The sequence below is a fragment of the Triturus cristatus genome, chromosome 6 (assembly GCF_964204655.1).
Source record: "Triturus cristatus chromosome 6, aTriCri1.1, whole genome shotgun sequence".
In the NCBI taxonomy this organism is placed as follows: Eukaryota; Metazoa; Chordata; class Amphibia; order Caudata; family Salamandridae; genus Triturus; species Triturus cristatus.
The window spans coordinates 1,899,811,852-1,899,832,374 of record NC_140589.1 but is presented as its reverse complement, the minus strand read 5'-3'; the positions used below and the strand labels follow the sequence as shown (position 1 = coordinate 1,899,832,374).

Sequence of the window (20,523 nt, the reverse complement as noted above, 5' to 3'; positions counted from 1 at the left end):
GCAGAGCCTTGAACTCTCGCCATCTACAGAACGATCTACCTACTACCATTCCTGGTCAAGGTCTTAGAGAAAATCATCAACAGAGTCTCAGCAAATACCTCAACGACCAGTAACTCCTTGATACCACTCAGTCTGGTTCCAACACTCCCAGTAAACCATTTCATGCATTCGCAATGAGAAACCTAACCTCCTCACATTGAGAATCTCGCGGGGAAGTTTATTTTCCACGCTCGTGATTGCCAACTTGATGTTGCTGATCGCGAACGTGGAAAAAGTCTCGCCGGGATGTAATTTTTGCTTGCTCGCGGTCGCCAACTTGATGTTCAGGACCGCGAGCAAGCAAAAAATGACCGCTGCACTACATAACACTACGCTACACGTTTTTGCACTGTGCTACGTGCAATTCGCGTAGTGCGAAGTAGTGCAAACTACGCGAGCGTAGCGTAGTGTTTTGCCCAGGCTTAGATCAAATTAAAAAGAGGTAGATGTGATCATTAGACCTACTCCTCAACACCACTCAGTCTGGTTCCAACGTCTACACAACTTTGGAATCCAAAGACGCCGACTCTGAAGGATGTTCTCCTTCCTGACTGGAATCAGCCAGAGTGTGAGCCTGGCACTATACATCTTGGACGTCGATGACCTCATCTGCAGGGTTCCGCATGGATCCTCCATGAGCCAGACTCTCTTCAATGCATACATGATCCCTCTAGCCAGCATCATCTCACGACATCAACATCCTCTCTAGTTCCAACTCATTCTCTCCTTTATGGACAAGACGCCCAGGCCCCCGATCAAGTTCAATGCCTGCATGATTGAAATTGTCCACTGGATGAAGACCATCTGTCTAAAGCCAAACACTGACAAGACCGAAATTGTGATCTTCAGGGAGAGCACTTCACTGTGGGATTCCACCCAGTAGCCAACAGAGCTAGGACCGACAACGCCAAGCACTTCAGGATCATCATCAACACCAGACTCAACATGACTCACCAAGTCAATTCCGTCAACGCCTGACGCTTCCATAAAATGTCCAGTATTTGTAAAGCGCGTACAAGTGCCCGAGGGTGTCTAGGCACTAGGGGCTGTCGGGAAGATTAAGCGAGCTATTGCCCAGAGTCACATGATGCTGGGCTGATCTGCTGCCAGCGCCCAGGATCGAACCGTGAGCCCCAGGTTCCAGCATCAGCCACCCTGGCTGCTGCGCCACACCTCTTCCTCTTCCATACACCGAAGATGCTGGGGAAGATTTTCAAATGGCTCCCAATCAGCACCTGGAAAACAATCATGCACGCCCTCGTCACAAGCAAGCTGGACTACAGAAATACCGTCTATGCCGGGGTCAACAAAAACCTAAGTAGAAGACTCACGATCATTCAAAACTTAGTGGCCAAAATCATTCTCAACCTGCCACGTTGAACTCTCATCACACAACACCTGAAGGAGTTTTACTGAGTCTCCATACACAAAAAATCACAATTTAATCTCCTCACCCACACTTTCTAGGCACTGCATAACACTGGTTCAGCATACCTCACAAACTTTCCAGACACCTCCGCTTGTATGGACTCCTACTTGTCCACATCCCATGCATACAGAAAACCAGTTCCAGTGGTAGAGCCTTCTCCTACATCCCACCTGAAGAGTGGAACGACCTGCCACTACACATAAGAGCCTACTCACCTCTTGTATTCTGCAAGAAGCTGAGGACTCTGCCTTTTGAGTAGTCCCAAAATCCTTAGATTAGGCTACACTCACACCTGCTCAGCGCCAGGATATCCTCCTGGGTGATGGTGCGCTCTACAATTCTGCATAACATAACAGGATAAGTTACCAGGTGACACCGTCCCCAAGTATGCAATCCTTCAGTTCTTGGCTTTTCATTTACAAATCATTTTATTTAGGAGTGTGTTTAAAATAAACAGGACTAGAACTCGCAGAATGCATGCCGTTGTTAAAATAAACCCCAGAATACAGCACCATGTAATTGGGAAATGAAGTCCCTTGAAATCCATGCAAACTTAGAAAACATTCTTCGGGATTGGCCCACATTTTGTTATCAGATGTAAAAGCTGCAGTGTGGTTATTATTGTACTTGTGAGCTGCGGCACGCATGAGCTGGGGCACTTGTGACCATTAACATAAGTGAGCTGTTGTGCCTGTTAATGCAGTCTGCAGTTGTTTTACACTTTGCGAGTTGAATGTTCTATTGTATTGCAATATTTATATAGCGGTTATTATCCAGATGTGGGGTGCTGAATCGCTTTCCTAACTGGGTAGCACACTGCACCAGGTAGGGTGTGTTCTCTCAAGTGTTTTGTGTTTGTTTTGATCTATGTGGGAAGAGTTTCCATGTCATGCATGATGACCACTGAAGTACGGTTATCGTTTTATAGGACGCAGCATTTAGCAGTGTGATGGATGAAGAGGTGTGAGAGAAAGGCGCACAGTTTATGGTTTTTATTAAGCTGGAAGCATTGAGCAGCTCTGTAAGTCTCTGTATAGTGTTTCTTCTGATCATTGTTTACTTAGATCGTTACTTCTGAGTTGTACATTGTGAACTATTGTGTTTAAAGTTTATGGTCCTGAGCAGGCTTAAGTAGGAGGGAGAAATGGTGAGAGAACTGCTGGGATAATCTTTGTTAATATCATCCCATATCTGATTGCCATTGTGAGATGTCGTGAAGTGGTCACATTATGTAGCTGGTCGGGACCTGTAGATTTCAACTAAATTAAAGTCCTCCCTTGGCTAGCGGCAGGTGGCAGATCTCTATCTGTTGTTCCATGCCTGTTCAGATGATACTAAATGGTGAAGAAGGGAAGAGATGGAGAAGGCCCTTTAGAAACGAAGGTATAATAGTTCAGGATATCAAACTCTCTGTGCTCAGTTTGGAGGTACAGGGATGACTTGGACCCGGCCGTAACTGAACTTCTTGAGAACTCTGAGCAGGAGTGTTATGGGCGAAAAGGTGTCCAGGAGGCCACCTTGCAAACTCTATTGTGCAAAACTGCTGACATTGTACATTCTCCGTGGAGGCAAACAGATCTAACTAAGGCTTTCCTCATTGCTGAAAGAGATCTTGTGCCTCCTACGGGTGGAGACACCATTCGCGATCCGTTAGGCATAAGCGGCTGAGTTTGTCTGTCCTGGCGTTCTTACTAGGTGTTGAACCACCAGGGTAATGTCCTGCTGTTCCAGCCATGTCCAGGATCGACAACCCTCACCACCCTGTTTGTTGTAGTTCCACATGGTGGTGGTGTTGCCTGTGCACATCTACACTAGTACTCCCTTGATGGAGGATAGATAGAGGTATTTCATTGCTAGTCGGTTTGCACGGAGCTCCAGCATATTGAAGTGGAGTCTGGATTCCGACGGAGACCAGAGTCTTCTGAGCTCCAACTCTCCGAGATTTCTTCTCGATCCCAGAAGTGACGTATCTGTCACTATCACCAGATCTGGTTGGGTAAGGGAGAGTGGTCTCCCTCTAACCCAATCACGGTTCATCATTAGCCACTCCTGCATATCTTTTGCAGTTCCGTCCAAGATCTGTACCATGTCGGAGAGATTCCGTTGATGCTGTGCCAACTGGAACTTCTGGTCCCACTGCAAAGCCTGCATATGCCAACGGGCATGTCACAAGAAGGATGCAGGAGGCCATGAGGACCAGCAGCCTCAGAGTCAGTCTCCCAAAAACCCAGGAGAGAGGCTATAGCGTTTGTATCATAGCCTGACTATCCTAGCCAGTGCCAACTCCACTCAAACAATACACTATGATGTTTGTGTAACCCATCTTCTGTCGGTTTGTATACCTGGTGGAGTTTCTCCTCATGATCTGGCACAATTCACAGTAATATCATAGACTCTGTCACTGCTCTTAGTAAAACCCTTATCAGAGAAGGGGCCATCCATCTTGCTCACCTCCTTCTCATCTCTAACTATCGATCACACTTTAGGGATGTTAAAGTCTATCAAATCTGGTGCTCCCAATGATCCTTGTCCTCCCACAATTGTGCTGTTTATGCCTGAAACTGCTGCCATAGCTCTCACTGACATCTTTAGTAAGATGTTCAGTGCTGGTCACTTTCCAATAGAGTGGAAGAAAGCATCCATTCCATCTTTGATTAAAAAATCCATTCTGGATCCGACAGATTCAAACTATCAGCCGATATCACGGCTCTCATTCCCTGAAAAGATAGTTGAAAAAGTTATCAATCTAGAACTTACCTCTTATATCAATAAAAATAACCTTTTGGAAGCTCCCCAGTTTGGCTTTAAAAGCCACCATAGTGCAGACCTAGCCCTCATTTCGGCCTCTGAGAAAATCAGGCAGATCCTTGATGTGGGAGGAAATGCAGCCCTGATTTTATTAGACCTCTCGGCAGCCTTTGACATGGTCAACCATACTCTTCTGCTTCTGGACCGTCCGGCTTTGTTAGATACTAGGGACAAAGCACTCTCCCTTCTTAAAACTTTTTAACCTGCATAAGTACGGTTTGTGGCATTAGAATGGTTTAGCTCACCCCCTTTTCTCTCTGCAATGTGGCGTCCCAGGGAGCTCAGCTCAAAGGCCTACCATATTTAATCGTTATGTGACTCCACTGATTGAATTGTTTGGTTTTGAGCTGGTGACCTATACAGATGACACCAAAATTGCGGTGTCGGTCACCGGCCAACCAGAGGGGGCTGCTGCCAGATTCCATGACATACAGGGACATGGATGAGCGAGAACTGTCTGGGTTTTTTTTTTAAACAAACTTTATTGATTACCATAAAGCATTGTCCAATAGTTACAAAGCATTTCACTGAGGCATAGTTTGTCATTATACAGCTAGCTTATGCTAGTAGGAGTATTACAATATGTGCACACAAGTACACCAGGATTATATTATTAATACAAAAGCAGTTTATATGATGAAAGTATAGTATAGATGCATTTGTTTGAGTTAGCTATCAACATAACTACTAACGGTTACCCAAGTGCCCGCCCTCCCCCCCCCCTCCCGGCCCGTCAGGTCTATACGTCTGGCATGGTAATTGCGCATGTGAGTACTGATTTACATTCCATTTTGCATTGTGCGGGTATAGGTATCTTCTCTTCGCCCACTAGTCATGCTGACCAGTGTAGTACAGTGTCAACTCTCCAAAGTTAAACTCATCCCAAACTGAGGTCTTACTGTTTGGAAGGAACTCGTCCTTCTGGTCTCCGTGTTGGTGGCCTCAGGATCTCGGCACCCTCCCTATTCCAGGCACTAAATAAAATAAAAAAACCTTGGAACACTTTTTGATCGCAAAGTTTGCTTTAAGGGCCGTATCACGTTACCTCGGCCTCTTTCTTTACGATGAAATAACTCTAGAAGGTTCTTCCCTTCATTCCATCAGATGTGCAGAAAACCGTTGTGTCCGCCCTCTTTGCATCAAACCTAGATTACTGCAATCCCCTGTTTATGAACATCCAGAAATGATTTCTTAAAAAGCTGCAGACCTTGGAGAATGCGGCAGCCCGGATACTGCTGTACAATCCTAAAAAGACATCTGTGTCCCAGTCCTCAGCTCAGCTGCACTGGCTTCCTATTGGGAAGGTCATTGACTACAAGGCTTTGTGTATCGCCTTCAAGTCTCTGCACAACATAGGCCTGGAATATCTTCAAAAAAATGATTGCGCTAAATTCCAGCTAGGCCTCTCCGATCTGCAGCAGATAATCTAGTGAATCCTAGATTTAAGACCTCTACGTAGGGAGGCAGCAGTTCTGTGGTCTGTGCTACTCAATTGTGGAACTTCCCTGCCCCTCAGCAATAAAAGAAACACTGATTTGCTGACCTTCAGAAAGTCACTAAAAACATGTCTCTTTGATCAGTAATCTGCACCCGTTTCCACGCTGAGAGGCTTCCATGTTCTGGTTTCTGGCTCAGCACCTAGACACCTCTGGTTATTAGAGCGCTTTATAAATCTTCATTTCATATGTGTGCAGGGAGTTGATGTAGGCCCTGCACTGCAGTACAGTGCATCTTGGAAGTGGGAGCGTGTTCAGACAGATGGCACAGATCCTGCACTACAGAACCTCTTGGAAGGGGGGTGAACAGCGGCATAGCACTTCATGAAAGGGGGCGTGTGTGCCTGCACTGCTATCCAGTACCTCTTGGAATAGGGGGTGCACAGCGCTATAGTACTTCATGAATGGGGTGTGAGTGCCTGCACTGCTATCCAGTACCTCTTGGAAGGTGGTACATGCACTCCATGCAGTGCCAGTTTCAGGGGCTCTCATGCAGAGACTGCGCTACGGTACCTAAAGGAAGGCAGCGCTACAATACGACCCTACTGAGAGTTGGGTTAAGTTATGCGCAACAAGTACAGAAAATGTATTTTACCACGTTCCGTGCATTTCAGATGCAGCGTTAGCGGATGTCGCTCACTGTGCTCCAATTCCCTTCCATAGGAGATGACACAGAATCTTTAAAAGGCCACCAAAACCCTTCCATCGGAAGTAGATGCTCTCTGACCTTGGTCTAATTCCCTCCAATTTCTTGTTGAAGAATTCTGTTTATTCTCCATCCATCCTCGTTTTGCCCCCTCTGTGCACTTCAGTTTCCCTCCCCTTCACCACAGCATGCCAAGTAAACATTCACATTTTTACAGCGGCGGCTCCTCTGCTAAGGCAAGGAGGGCTGTCTCACTGCTCTTTGAGCTAAGGAAAAAGGAAGTCATAATAATGCAACATTATTATCATTTTATTTTTCCTTACTGAGGGAGGTTTTTCTGGGCGGGGTGGGACTGTAGTCCTAATAGCCAGCAGGTGAGAAGTGGTTGGGACATTCAAGAGCGCATGATGATGTGGCTGGCTGTCTTTGGTGACAGATGCGTTGTGATTGGCTTAGGGGAGTCTTTGTGTTCTTCCTGCTTCCGGGAGGAACAGAAGAGGACGGAGATCGACTGAGGTAGCGGCCGGCAGCCAGATAGTATTGGTATTGATTCCTCTACACCCGCTCCACCCGTACTTTTCGGTTGCAGCTGCCACTGCATTTTTGCATTAAAAAATCTTTCCCTCTCAAATACCTTATGAATGAAGCTAGATGTGCCTGGAGCATGTATAGAAGGAGGGAAAGCATGCATGGGTCGTTCCAGGATGTAAAACAAGACACAGAACTACTACAAGCATCAGAAAGCACCTTATACCTGGCATCAACTTTTGGAGACACCTTGCAAATCTGCATATGGTTGGTTTATCTGAAAGGTCTGCAGGTCTTGGGTAGTGAGCTGCAACCTGCCCCCCATCTCTGGCAAACTGTATCTTTACAAACACAGGGCTGTTTAGGATAGAGAGAGAAATATCTGTAAATATATACATTAGTATTGCACCACCCACGTTTTTAGGTGTCGCCTGGAGAAGCAGCCCATGCGCTGCCCTAGCCAGGAGAGCACCTTTTAGAATCAATTCTGTGCGGGCTCTCATGTACGCCTCTGCAATGAACAAAGATGGCTGCTCTTGCCATTTGTCCATTGCAAACCGCATGCGCGTGTTTTTAAAAAAAAAATGTCTATCCCCCGGGGCACAAGCAAGCATCCACTTCTGTCTTTTTGCTGAGATCAGCTGTCCTCACAGAAGTGGATGCCTGCTTGTGCCCCGGGGGAACTGCAGGACAGCCGTTGGCATTTGCAATGCAATAGGTCTCGCATTTATGCGAGTTTGAGCTATTGACATTTGTTTTAAAAACGAAAACAAGAAGAAAAGGCATTGCCATTTGCCATGTCAATAGCTCAAACTTGCGTAAATGCGAGACCTATTGCATTGCAAATGCTTGTTTAACTGAGGTCTCAGTCTTCTCCCTCTTTTTCACCATCTGCCCATTTCTCTTCCCTAGATGATGTTTTGGCAGCCGCATTGCAGGATCTGGGCCGGTTTAATGGGGTACGTTTTTCCCCGTCTCCTATGCCTCCTCAAAGCCCCTTGCTGTACAACTGCTTAACATCAATGCAATGTTTTGTGTTTTGCCATTTTGTTCCGGTCTTCTCAATTTCTTTTTGAAAGTCATCCTTCTCTTGCGAACTCACGTTTTCATGCTTCACAATCACAGGAAAATGAAACACGAGTATGCCCCAGCTCATTGAAGGCTATCGTAGAATACTCTTATGGCATAGAAGGGGACAATGCACAGTGTCAATATCTCCAAAGCTGAACTGCCAAACTCCCCCGCTCCCCCCCCCCCCGAGCCCCACTGTTGAAAGGGAACACTGTACGAAACTGGAGCCAAGCAAGAGTGCAATGAAAATGAACTGCACAGTTGTGCTGAACAACGTGCACATAGGTTAATGCCTGAAATCTGCATTCACTGAATATATTTATTACTCTACACAATGCTCACAACATTGGGTGGGGGTGAAAACACTTATTAGTGGTATAGGGCTGTACCATAGACTTGTCCTCTAGCTTAGTACATTAACCCCACAAGCTTCAGAGTTGGCGGCTCATACATCAGATTCTCTTCATATAACAATACTTATTACAAGGCTTAACAATCTTGTTTTCAAAGCTTTCAGCCATGATCCCGCCACCAAACATATCCTTTGGACTCCTCAGGAGAAACCATCTATTATCGCCCCACCTATATCATCGGGTCATGCACAAAGCATTTTTGGTCATCAGAACTGAGAGTAAATGCAGCAACACTCTTCAAAGCACTAAGCTTCCCCACACAATTCACTTTAACTCGAAATTCATGAGTGTCAATCTTACCTTTCCTTACCATCCAGACCGCTTAAAATATGAAAGAGAAAGACAGCATAGGAAGTAATCTCCTGCCATTTCTATTCACAATTAGTCGTTGAGGGTTGAGGTGAAAATAGACTATAAGGTGAATTTTATCTGGCATATTCAGGTCTTGAAAATGGTTGTCCGGTGCAGGAGGAAGCCGCACTAATTGATGTTGGCAACGTTAAGTAAAAGATGCAAACAATTCCATAGGTAAATGAGCATTAAGAACGACTTCAAAGAGCACTCATCCAATACACGTCTGAGATATTAAAAGACTATTCAGAAGGCCATATTCATAATTCCGCACTTTATAGACGATACATGAATGCAATTAAATTATAGAGATAAAAGGTAAACTGCATCCTTTGATAAACTGTAAAAACAAACCATGCTGTTTAAGAAATAGATATATGGATTTTACATTAAGTTCCACTATAATGGTTGAATACAGAAAGTATATGAAAATCCAACTCCAGGCAGGTTTCTAATCAGACAGTAGAGAGCCACACTACTGCAGCATAAAAAGTATGTCATTAGGTGATTGAAGAGAAATGGCACATTATGCACTGACCATAGAATTTTTTTTTTTTTTTTTAAAGTCGAATGGAGTTAGCATTACAGATGGTTATTACTATGCAAAAATGATTTAGTACGCGGAGGTATGGCAAAATATTGTTTACAGCAAATCAGGGCAACTTATTTGGCAACGTGTTTCTGGTTATATGAGATGGGCACATACATTTCTTCCACAGAGAGAAATTCCACAGGTGAATACTTCCAGTCAGTGTTGTCTCCATCTTGCATCAGACACAATGGGTATCCATGCCAACTTCCTTAATGCGAGGCTCCCCTTAATCGCCCACTGCTCCTCCTCCACCCCTTCGCCCCTGAGATTAGGGAATTGCTCCTACATTCAACTTCAATCCCACAAAGAATGGTGCCAGGCTGGACACATGAAAAGGACTGCATGTAGGGTGGGTCCTTTACTTGATTGCCTATGTCCAGCGTGGCACAGTGGTAACAAATAGTGGACAGGGATGTGGCTCAAGTGATTGCCAGGGGCTGAGATTCATTTAAGAATGCATTCGTCACTTTGCTGTTGTTGCAGCTGACTCAGGGAGGTGGCGACCTCTGCTAGCCCTTACATCATCTCTATTGATCTCTTGAGTCTGCTGAGTTTTTGCCTCCACAGATCAATGGAAGCAAGGAGACCGACTAAGAACCAGTTTTCTCCCCATTTAATTTTACTTTCGGGGACAAGTGTATAACAAAAGATCACAAAAATACATTACAGGGGAAGGAAGAGTCTATTATAAAAATGTTAACTAGTGTTCCTTCAGAGCAACCCTCGAACTGGAGTCCTCATCCTCTTGAGAGGAGCCCTCTCTCAAGAATATACATTGATTTAGGTACAAGGGCAGGCTGAGGGTGCAAGAGTAATGCAAGGTACACCCAGAGAAGCAGTTGATGAGATACAGCTATCTTTCAAAAGGAGCTCACCTAGTAAATATCAACGTAATATTAAGCTGCTATTTATTACTGAAAACGCCAAACTTTAGAGACAGATTCCCCCCCCCCCCCCCCCAAGCAAATCTTCGTGGATAGAGAGAAAGTCACCCCCTTGGTCGGGGAAAGGTAAGGAAGTAACTGTTTGGTGGGGGCAAGAACCTTGGCAGTGCCATCTATATATACCTCTATCACCCCTACATACCCCTCTGAAGTAGCCACGGGGAGAAGTCCTCCAAGATTGTTGCCACTAAAGGAGGTGGAGGCCTCAGGAGAGGTAGTTTTGGAGCATTCGCGGTCTTGGTACCTGCGTGAAAAATCCGGGCAGATGGTGTTTGCAAAGCTCCCATGGCTTTGGCGGTGTCGACGTCCTTTTCAGGTCTTGTGGACCTGCGTTGCAGGGCGCATGCGCTGCTCGCTCTGCGAGGCCTCTTGTAATCGAGTACATTTCAGAAGTGGACTTGAAGCCCAGCCCATCATTCCAATTGGCTGGCGTCATCGTTTTATGCTAAACCTGGCTTTGATTCAAAATGAGGCTTCTTTGTTACCGCCCTGTCTACTTCTCGGACGGCACATCCAGACTGCATCTTTCACTTGCGGCGTTACACAGTATCCTTCATTAGTCGGGACGCACTATATTTTTTTCACAATGCCGACAGCTTGTTTAAAATGCGCCTCGAGCAGGCTCTCTTACCTCGTCCTCGGACCCCAGGCGGTGCAGCGCCCTCTACTCACACCGCTCTCCTTCCTTCGCACAGCTCGCCAATGATCTCTTGATAAGCGAGGCCCCCCGGCCGTCTGTAGTTCTCAGGCCCTCTTCCTCGGTGGATGTGCCGTCCTGGGCCCTATTGTTGAGACACCCGCCCTTCCTGGCAGCCCCTGCTTGGCTTGCGGTCTGGGCTGGCATAGCTCCCGGTGCCGGCTTTGCTGCATTCCAGGAGCAAGAAGGCTGCAGCCGGGAGCCCGGGGCGACCAGTACCCGCCATGCACGTTCCAGGTGGAAGAGTGCCGGACTTACACCCGTCCCATGTGGCTGAACCGTACAGCACCTGCAGAGTCAGCGGCTTTCGGGTACACCCTTAGGGTGTTTTGTCACGGTTACTGCATCCTGAGCGACCTCGGGCACCCTGCTACGCCCCGAGGGTTCCTGTTGCATTGTGGGATCTCATTGGAACCCCTACTGTGTGCTGTGATCTCCTCAGATCCCATGAGGCACGCTGAGGGCTCTTTAATGGATTTCCTTGTCCCTGAGGCACCTCAGGGTATCTATACTGCCGAGGCATCGTGATAACATCATGATGCCTTATGTTGCAATTGCCTTCTGAAGGCATATTTGTCAGCAGGGCACATTGGCGCTTTTCCTGGGCCTTGAAGGCGTCTCTTCTTAGTGCCACGTGCACTTTGGATTTTCATCTGTGATCTGAGGGTACCTTGATTACTCCACAGGTGCATTTGTTATCCCCTCATTGACCAGTGGTTACCTTGATGTCCCTTCTGTATCTTCGGAGTGCCTTGCGTTTTAAACCCTTTTACGAACCCAAGACACCTTGGTGAAACCTGGCACCATGCAGACGCCCGTAGAACCAAGTAATACGCATTCTCTAAACTTAAAGCAGTGTGACGGTGATGTAAAAGAGGCTCACTGGTCCATGAAGAAATGTCCCTACTGGCCTTACTTACAAATGCCTATACATCGCCATTGGGGCTGGGGCGGAATCAGTCACTCATCAAGGCAGCTTAGCATCGAGCCAAGAAAATTAGTACCTTTGACTAACAGCACTTGTAAATCGCTCACATTCCGTTTGTCCTGCTTGGCACAGGTGTCACAAGTTCTACCTAGCCAAACACCATAGACTGGTTTTGAAATGCTAGCGCCAAGAGGCCCAGTGCAGTACTGCACGATATACGGCGAACATCCACTACAACGATGAGAGAACATCGCGGGTGCATTATTTACAATGCACATTTTACATCGCAACAACCTTGACAATGCATGCTTTTACATCGCGCATGCTGTTACATCGCATCACAAGGCATCGAGGTATTCCACAACGCATTTCAACGTGTGAACAGAGTTTGAACATTTATTAATTGATTAAATACACGTGGGTGCATCCACACCTCGTATTGCTTTTTTCGGGCTTAGTTTAAAGCCTTCTTCCCCGGAGTAGTGGGGCGTTCCTTCTGTCTCGTTGTGTGGCAGTGCTAGAAATGCACCCTGACCATAAACCGGTATTATGTGGACCTATGGATAGGAGGCAATGTCAAATAATTAGGAATAGATTGACGTCAAATGTTAATTTTCAGGTGCAAGCTATCATTCTGTGTTCTTCTAGGCAGGAACTAACTCAGCCGTTAATCCTCCAGAGGTCAATTCAGATTGAGATATAAACATTGTGTTCAAAAGTGTTTTTGAAGTGAAATGTTCTGCATGACAGCGCTATATAAATAACCCTTTTCTGTCCCGATGATATATTGATTTTAAAATCTAAGCGCACAAGCTCCTGTGCCACCCTCTCACATTACGAATATTGGCATCTTCCACAGAGCCCATGACACTGCCATAAATCAGGGAGGTGGTTGACTGCGGGACAGATGCTCCAAACGAAGACCTGAACACACACACACACACACACGAACACACACGAACACGCGCACACACACACACACACGAACGAACACACACACACGCACACACACTTACTTTTATCTATCTCTCTTGCTCCCTCGGGACACAAACAGGCCCTCACAAATAGATAAAATCAGATGCACTCAGAGCTATTATCTCACAGGCAGTCCTGCACACTTGGCTTGTATGTCAGAGTATCGATGAGAGAAATATCTTGCTGCCTCAGAAATATTGTGGCAAAAATACTGACTACCAGAGTATTGTGAGGGTTAGTATATATTGTAAGTATGGATTTACTATTAACACGGCTGGCACAGGGTTCGTCCAATGGGGCGGCCCCGGGCCTGCCGCCCCAGGAGTCTGGTAATTAGGTAAGCATTGCCACCGTGCCTGGCATGGGGGCTAAGGAATAAACTCACACTCATTAATGTACTCGGCTTTCCGAAAATGAGTGTGATTAAGGGACTCTCAGAGGAACCTCGGAGCAGACATCGGGACAGTGAGCTGCGTGCTCGAAGGGAAGTACACAAATACATGTTTAAAAATACACAGCAACGCGTAAACGTTAACACAGCTGTGACGTCACACTAGAGGAGAAGCAGCCCATTCACAGCCAATGTTTTAGAAATGCAGCCCGTTCACTGTTTAAATGTTTTAGAAAGTGCATAATTGCGTGTTTCAATGTTTGACAAAGACAGTGATGATTCAAGAAATAAACAGCAATGCGACGTTTAAAATAGTCACTCGATAACTATATATTAAATGGGTTTGGGATCGCCAAACTGAATATTGCAAGCGTTTTGTTAGAAAAATATTTTTGTCGTCGTAAGCTCTGCGTTGTATAGAGTTTAACATTTGCATTCCAAGATGAACAGTGGTTTAGATGGAATTTTGTTAAAAAGTTTCTGAAAACGGACACTGCTATTGCAATTCAAACTTTGTTTGGAGTAGTACATATATGCATCGCAGCTAGAGAGGAATTGTGATATATGGGCACCGTGTTTGCTCTGTTGAAACAGAGTATGAATACGTTTGTATTATGAACTTGCAACAATATCGATATGATACTGATATCGGTTTGCGATTTAGCGCATACAGAAAAAAAAGACGGTAGATGAGAATGACTATCAGTGGCCATCAGATATAAGTATATTACCATGGGAATACGTTATCATAGATAGTAAATCATGCTAATTTTACAATAATATATCATGGAATTGACTTAGAATAAGGAACTTGCATTATCATTGCATTATTATTGTATCATGAACACGGAACGTGTAATCATTTTGATATGATAATGCTGATAGTTTGTGAACTAGCATAGCCGTAGCAAGTGTAAGATCTATATGAGCTTGTATGAGAAACGGCAAATGACCAACTTTCAATTCCGTGGGCTGCGTACAAAACTTAAAGATGAGCCATGTGAGCAATTTTTTATGGATAAATAGGATCGTTCAAATTTTAACTAAACATGGTTGAGTATTAGATGTGTCAAATATAAATAAAAATTATATGTATGTTTTACGGTAAATGATTAGATAAGATATCGTGGCTGATATTGTATGAATTTATACATTTTTTATAGAAGACTGAGTGATCTAGAGAAACGTTGACCATTGAATTTACACTATATGAACCTCTAAGAAAAATTCTATACATCACATATGCAAGGTATGCAATGCATTCATATTTTTGATAAGAATAAGACAGAGGTTTTTTCTTGTGTTTGTGGTTTTCTCTGCATCTTAACATAATATGTTATTATTTTTTGACAATATTAGCAATTTAAATACAAATGGGACATGTCTGGGAAACGTTTGTTTTCACGACTATGTTATGTGCAATTATATTTTATATAAAAAAAACTGCTGAAAAGCATATGAATATCATAAATGTTTTGGAGTCAAATACATAAATTTGTATATATGTCTGCAGGCATTCACAAGTGTTCTTATGAAAATATAAATGCAAGGTATCATATGTATGCTATTGCTGCATTCTTTCTGAGTTTAGGCCCTTCTATCTATACAGTATATAAAAAGAAAAACATATAGAGGTGCTTTTTAAGTATGTTTTGGAAGTTTTGTGAACAAATATTAAAGAAACTTTCATGTATATCTTTCTGATAGCCCTGAAGAAGTCTCATGGGAGACGAAACGCGTTGGCTATGAGAATATGAAATGTGAAATGTAAAGAATCTTCATCTGAAAGAAATAAAGAAGAAAACTTCTCTATAAAAATTATACATCTCGTGCTATACGTCTTTGTTATTGAGTTGCTGTTGCTATATTATGCTCATATAAATGTATACAGTGCTGAAACCTCTTTGCATTCGAGTGAGCAATGCGACATTTTGCATGAACATTGTTTTACAAATACAGTGACAAAAAAAGGGTTAACAAGTAAATAAAGAATACATTAAGCATTGTCATGGTGTGCGCTTTTACAGTGTGCGAGGTAATAGACTTCGCTATTGATTACATGGCATTGGCGTTGAAACGTCGTGCGCTGAGAAAATTGCCGGTGTAACAGTGTTTGCGATGTGGAAGACGCATGGTAAAAGCATGCGTTGAAATCGTGTGCGATGTTCGAACATACATCCACGATATACAAGTGCAGTCAGCCGTTCGGTCAAAGCCACCGGTACTCGTTTTTTGGGCGTTGAGTTGAACCAAGTAAAAGCGTGGAGAATAAATGAGGCCGGTCAGTATTTGAAGGACCCTTCTGAGAGGCCCGCCTCTTTTAAGTGCTCATAGGCCGGCAGCTCTGTCCTACAGTCCAGGAGCTCACCGAGCAACCACCGGCATACCACGAGCTCTGCCTGATCGTTTCTATGGTGCATGCACTTCTAGTGCGTTCATGTTCGTGTGTGTTCTCTGTTGGCTCACATGTGTTTTTGTCTGTGCATGTGTGGGGCACTTGTGCGTACTTTGCTGTTCCTTATGAATGTGCTTTAATTCCTGCGCTTTTTATGCGGTCTCACCCAGGACTTCAAGTGGGAAGAAAAACCCTCAAAGGGGCGCAGCCTATGTAATTAAGGGCGTGGCTTTAACACATGTAAGCTAAAAATCACCATAGTGTGCCCCCACTGATATTTTGCTGCTACTGTCATTGCATCCAGACTTATAATACAACATGTAACATTACACCCACAACAAGCCAGCACTACTGGCTTTGTCAGTGACTGTTAGTTGCATAAGATGAATAAGCAACAACTGTGGCTTAGTTACTCATAATATTGAAAATGCTTCCGTTCTGAAAGGATGAGACTGTGAAAGTCCTATAACTAGTCTCTTTGAAATGACATCAGAGCCAGTGAAGGGTGGCACTGCTGCAGAGTTAAGATTTGTTTTTCACCCTGATGGTGAGGGCAACAAGCATTTGCAATACAATAGGTCTCACATTTACGCAAGTTTCAGCTATTGACATTGTAAATAACAATACCTTTTATTTTTGTTTTCGTTTAAAACATAAATAAAAGGCATTGTCATTTACAATGCTAATAGCTTAAACTCATGTAAATGCGAGACCTATTGCATTGCAAATGCTTGTTTCTTTCTTGGTTTCCCAACACCTTTCCAGTTGCACACTCCCATCACTGTTATGGCATAGAGGCATTTCAACCCCTTAGCTGCTGAGGCTTTTCTGCCCCAGTGATTGGCTCTTTAGGTCTCGGCTAGCGTGGCTGCGCACATGCACAGCTCGCTCGGCGAGATTTTATGATTTAGAGGAGCTTCAGTAAAGGGCTTTAAGCCCCACCCCTCTTTTCCATTGGCTGGCGTCACCGTTTATGCTAAACGATGGCCAGCCATTGGAAAAGAGCTTTGTTTGACGTTCACTTTTGCCTTTTTCAGACGGCCCACTTGGACAGGCTGGCCTGATTTCCGTTCGTCGCAAAAGGTTTCTTATCCTTATGGGGCCATGTGTTTCAAACACATGGCCCCATAGAGCTAAGAGATCGATGCTTGTTATTGTATGCTGGCCTGAAACCGAGGTCACACAGTTTTCTACAATGTTGGGGGAGGCCTAGCAGCTAGTCAGCAGACTATCAGACCTGATCCCCTTGATTTGTGGGTGAAACGTTCAGAGATAGGGTTGCTGTCAGTAATAACCTGGAATGAGGTGACCACCCTGTTTTCAAAGGAGCACACGGGAAGGGGCTCTGACGTGTTCTAGGTCTGTCGTTCAAACTGAGGCCTTACATAGGGGGCTGCGCACCCGAGGTGCAGCTCTGGCCTCGGTGCGCTTCTTGCTGCAGCTTCGAGCGGTGATTAATGACGGGAGCAGAGTAATCCGAGCTCGGGAATTCACGGCTCCACAGAGCATGCTCTTCTGCTGGGCAGTGTGGAGTGAGGACTGGGGCGGTGGGAAGAAGCAACCCGGAACGGCGGAGGGTCTATGAATAGATTCATCACTGCTACGGTTCACGGCGTGGCCAACTCAGCCCTTCATTCTTTCATTCTAGGATGAACGATCAAGTGAGCATCATTTTGTTGGTCACAAAACCTCGTGCAACAAATACTCGAGTGCTTCAGTTTGCGGTGACGCTCTGTAAGCCGTCCTTTTTGGTGCTGTAAAATGGGTCTTGAGATGAGTGCACTTTTTTCCAGCGGCCCTCCTCCCTCCCTTTATTACTGCTGCCATTTTGCCGTGGACTCTGTTTTACGCTGCTGTTGTTGAGTTTATCGACAGAAGTGGTGGCCAAGTCCGAAGGCTTGGGAGATGCCGGTTTCGGTGCTGGAGATGTACCTACAACTGGCAGTACACTTTTAATCCTACCCTTAAGGGTGGGAAAAGAAAATCCAGAGAAGCTCGAATCGGCCCTGCAACTTTACCGCTCCCCCCTTCCCCCTCCCTCCCTCCCTCCTGTTTAAATAGGTTGTGGGGCTCTATTGGGAGATAAAGGGGGGAGGGGGGGCGAGCCGACATGAGACCAGTTTATTTTGTGTGAAAAAGGCCGCTTTATTGAAACAGGTGAATATTACAATTTCATCCCTTGGCCACTGCCTTACAAAACTAAACACCTCACTATACAATCATTTTCTGACCCCTTGTTCCTCCCCCCACCCCTATGATCCCCACATCAGTTCCCCCATCCCACAAAATACAGCATAACATTCCATAACCATCATATAACCCAATCCTACACAATCTAGCCTTTCCAAAACCTAAACTCCCCTGACCGTAATCCCTACCTGCCTTTGTGCTACTGTGACTAACCAACCTCTAATCTAAACTTATTCTACCTTGTTCCCCTTTATCTGTTCCTGCTCCCAAACTGCCAAACCTATAACAACAAACTCCAGCCAATCCCGGCCAACTGTCAACCACCCCGCCTGCACCTGTTCCAAGCGACAACACACCAACATGCCCCTATGTACCTGTTCCAACAAATGCCGCCTGCAAAAAACTCCCAAATCCAAAAATACTGACCGCAAAAAACACTCCCTGAAAACCCCAGAAAATAGGGTGGGCGGGAAGGGACAAAAAACCTGCCCTGCACCAGTGCTCCCAGCCACCAGGTCACCAAACCTAAAATGGTGGCTGGGTTAGCGTGCAAATACCTTCTAAACCCTTTGGGCTGCAAAAATCTAAATTGGGCTACATTTGGGCTATTCCCAAATGCAGCCCAAAACTTACAAAATGGCCGCGCCAGCCACTCCCCCCCCCCCTCCCCCTCCCAACCTGCCCGGGGGGCAGACCTCGCTGTGCTCGGCTGCCCCCCAAGCTCCCATTGGGAGATAGAGCAGGGAGGGGGGGGGGGGGCGAGCCGACACGAGACCAGCTTATTGTGTGTGCAAAAGGCCGCTTTATTGAAACAGGTGCATATCACAATCTCATCCCTTGGCCACTGCCTTACAAAACTAAACACCTCACTATACAATAATGTCCTGACCCCTTGTTCCTCCCCCCACCCCTACGATCCCCACATCAGTTCCCCCATCCCACAAAATACAACATAACATTCCATAACCATCATATAACCGGTCCTACACAATCTAGCATTTCCAAAACCTAAACTCCCCTGACCGCAATCCCTACCTGCCTTTGTGCTACTGTAGCTAACCAACCTCTAATCTAAACTTATCCTACCTGGTTACACTTTCCCTGTTCCTGCTCCCAAACTGCCAAACCTATAACAACAAACTCCAGCCAATCCCGGCCAACTGTCAACCACCCCGCCACCCAGAAAAGGGCGGGAGTGTAGGCGGATACGCCGCCTCCCCCTTTTTCTGCCCCCCCAACTGAACCCCTGTTTTTTAACTTTTTTTAATTTAACGACGATAAACACCTAAGCAACCGTGCTAACACCTCCCGCAACTCCAACAGATACAGGTCCACCCCAAGCCGAGGCAAGTGTACCCCATCATCTCTAAAAAATTCCTGCGTGTCGTAGCGAATTTCCCTATGAGCAATCCTACCAATCCCTAAATGCCGACAAAACCTCACCATCTCAGTGTTCAATTTCCTCCTCGCTTTGTCAACTGCCCCAGGATTGATGGCCCCTCTCCACACTCTCCGGTGGACCAACTCCGTCCAGACAATGGAGCACCCTGCCCACTGAGCTTTGATCAACGCCAAGTCCCTCTTCATAGCCCGCATCAGTGCCAAATTGGTCTCCCTGACCATATCATTTTCCCCCAGATGCAACACCAACATGTCCGGGCACCTACCAGCCCCTACATGCCCGTTCAGCACAGATAACAACTCCTTCCATCGCATGCCGCCCCTACCCCTCCAAGCCACTGAAAATAAGTCTTTATTGAACCCCAAACTGTCTCCAAAGTAACTCGAACGGGCCTGGACCTGCGCCCTTTTCGCAAAGGAATGCCCCACAATCCAGATGGACATCTCCCTGGCGAGGGAACCCATAACCGAACCTGAAAAGAGAAACAAGAATGAAACACAATAAAAACACCAACAACCTTTTTTTTTTTCTTTCTTTTTTTACATTACACCTCCCCCAGCTTCGCTGCGCACATAACGCTGAAAGTAATCCGATGACCACCTACCCAGCTTCATAATGTCCCCTCGCCCCCAACTCCTAGCATGGGCCTCTGACGCTGCCCCAATCCGAAATGAATGCGTGCCAAACCCCTTCCCATCGATTCCCAGTCTACTCAGCGCTTTCCCCAACACCGTTAACAGCTGAGAAGCCTTGACGCACCGCCCATCCCCATGGAAAAAGACCAGCCCTCCCCAAACCCCTGATAAAGACTTCCAACGCAAACCCCAACGAAAAGGACAAACTGGCGATGAGCGCCCCCTCTTCAGAGATACCCATTTCCCTTTGCCTTTCTGGTCCGTTTTCGCCTTTCGGAGCAAGATATAGACCTCCTCCGTACCGAAAGAAACCTCCCCCCAAGACAAACCCCGTTCCCCTTTGGACCCCAACAACTCTGACGCCCTAAATGCCCCGAAAAACAACCAGGACATGAGTGTAGAAAAAAGGATTGCTTCCCCCTCATCAAAACACACCCCAGGCAAAACCCCGAGCACCCCTTCCAACAGTTCTCACGACAAAGGTCTCCACTCGAGAGGCGCGCCCACACTCCCGCGCCAAGCCCTCCAAAATCCGTGCCCCCAGTTCACCCGCGGAGGGGGCATAGCCCCACAACAATTTCCCGATGAAAGCA

The 20,523-nt window shown here is 45.8% G+C and overlaps 1 protein-coding gene across 5 annotated transcripts in view; it reads left to right on the top strand.

Annotated features, from left to right (window-relative positions):
• Positions 1-20,523, top strand: part of LOC146822366 (uncharacterized) — a 164,776-nt gene that overhangs the window by 67,496 nt on the left and 76,757 nt on the right. The window contains exons 4-6 of one of the 5 annotated variants that reach the window (XR_014963266.1): positions 7,859-7,905; positions 14,472-14,557; positions 15,016-15,304. The exons of 1 other annotated variant lie outside the window; for it this stretch is intronic. The gene's annotated coding sequence lies outside the window, so the exon portion shown is untranslated. Of the gene's footprint in view, positions 1-7,858; positions 7,906-14,471; positions 14,558-15,015; positions 15,305-20,523 lie in introns of those variants that run through there. 3 more of the 5 variants (XR_014963265.1, XR_014963264.1, XR_014963268.1) reach the window with 3 other exon arrangements.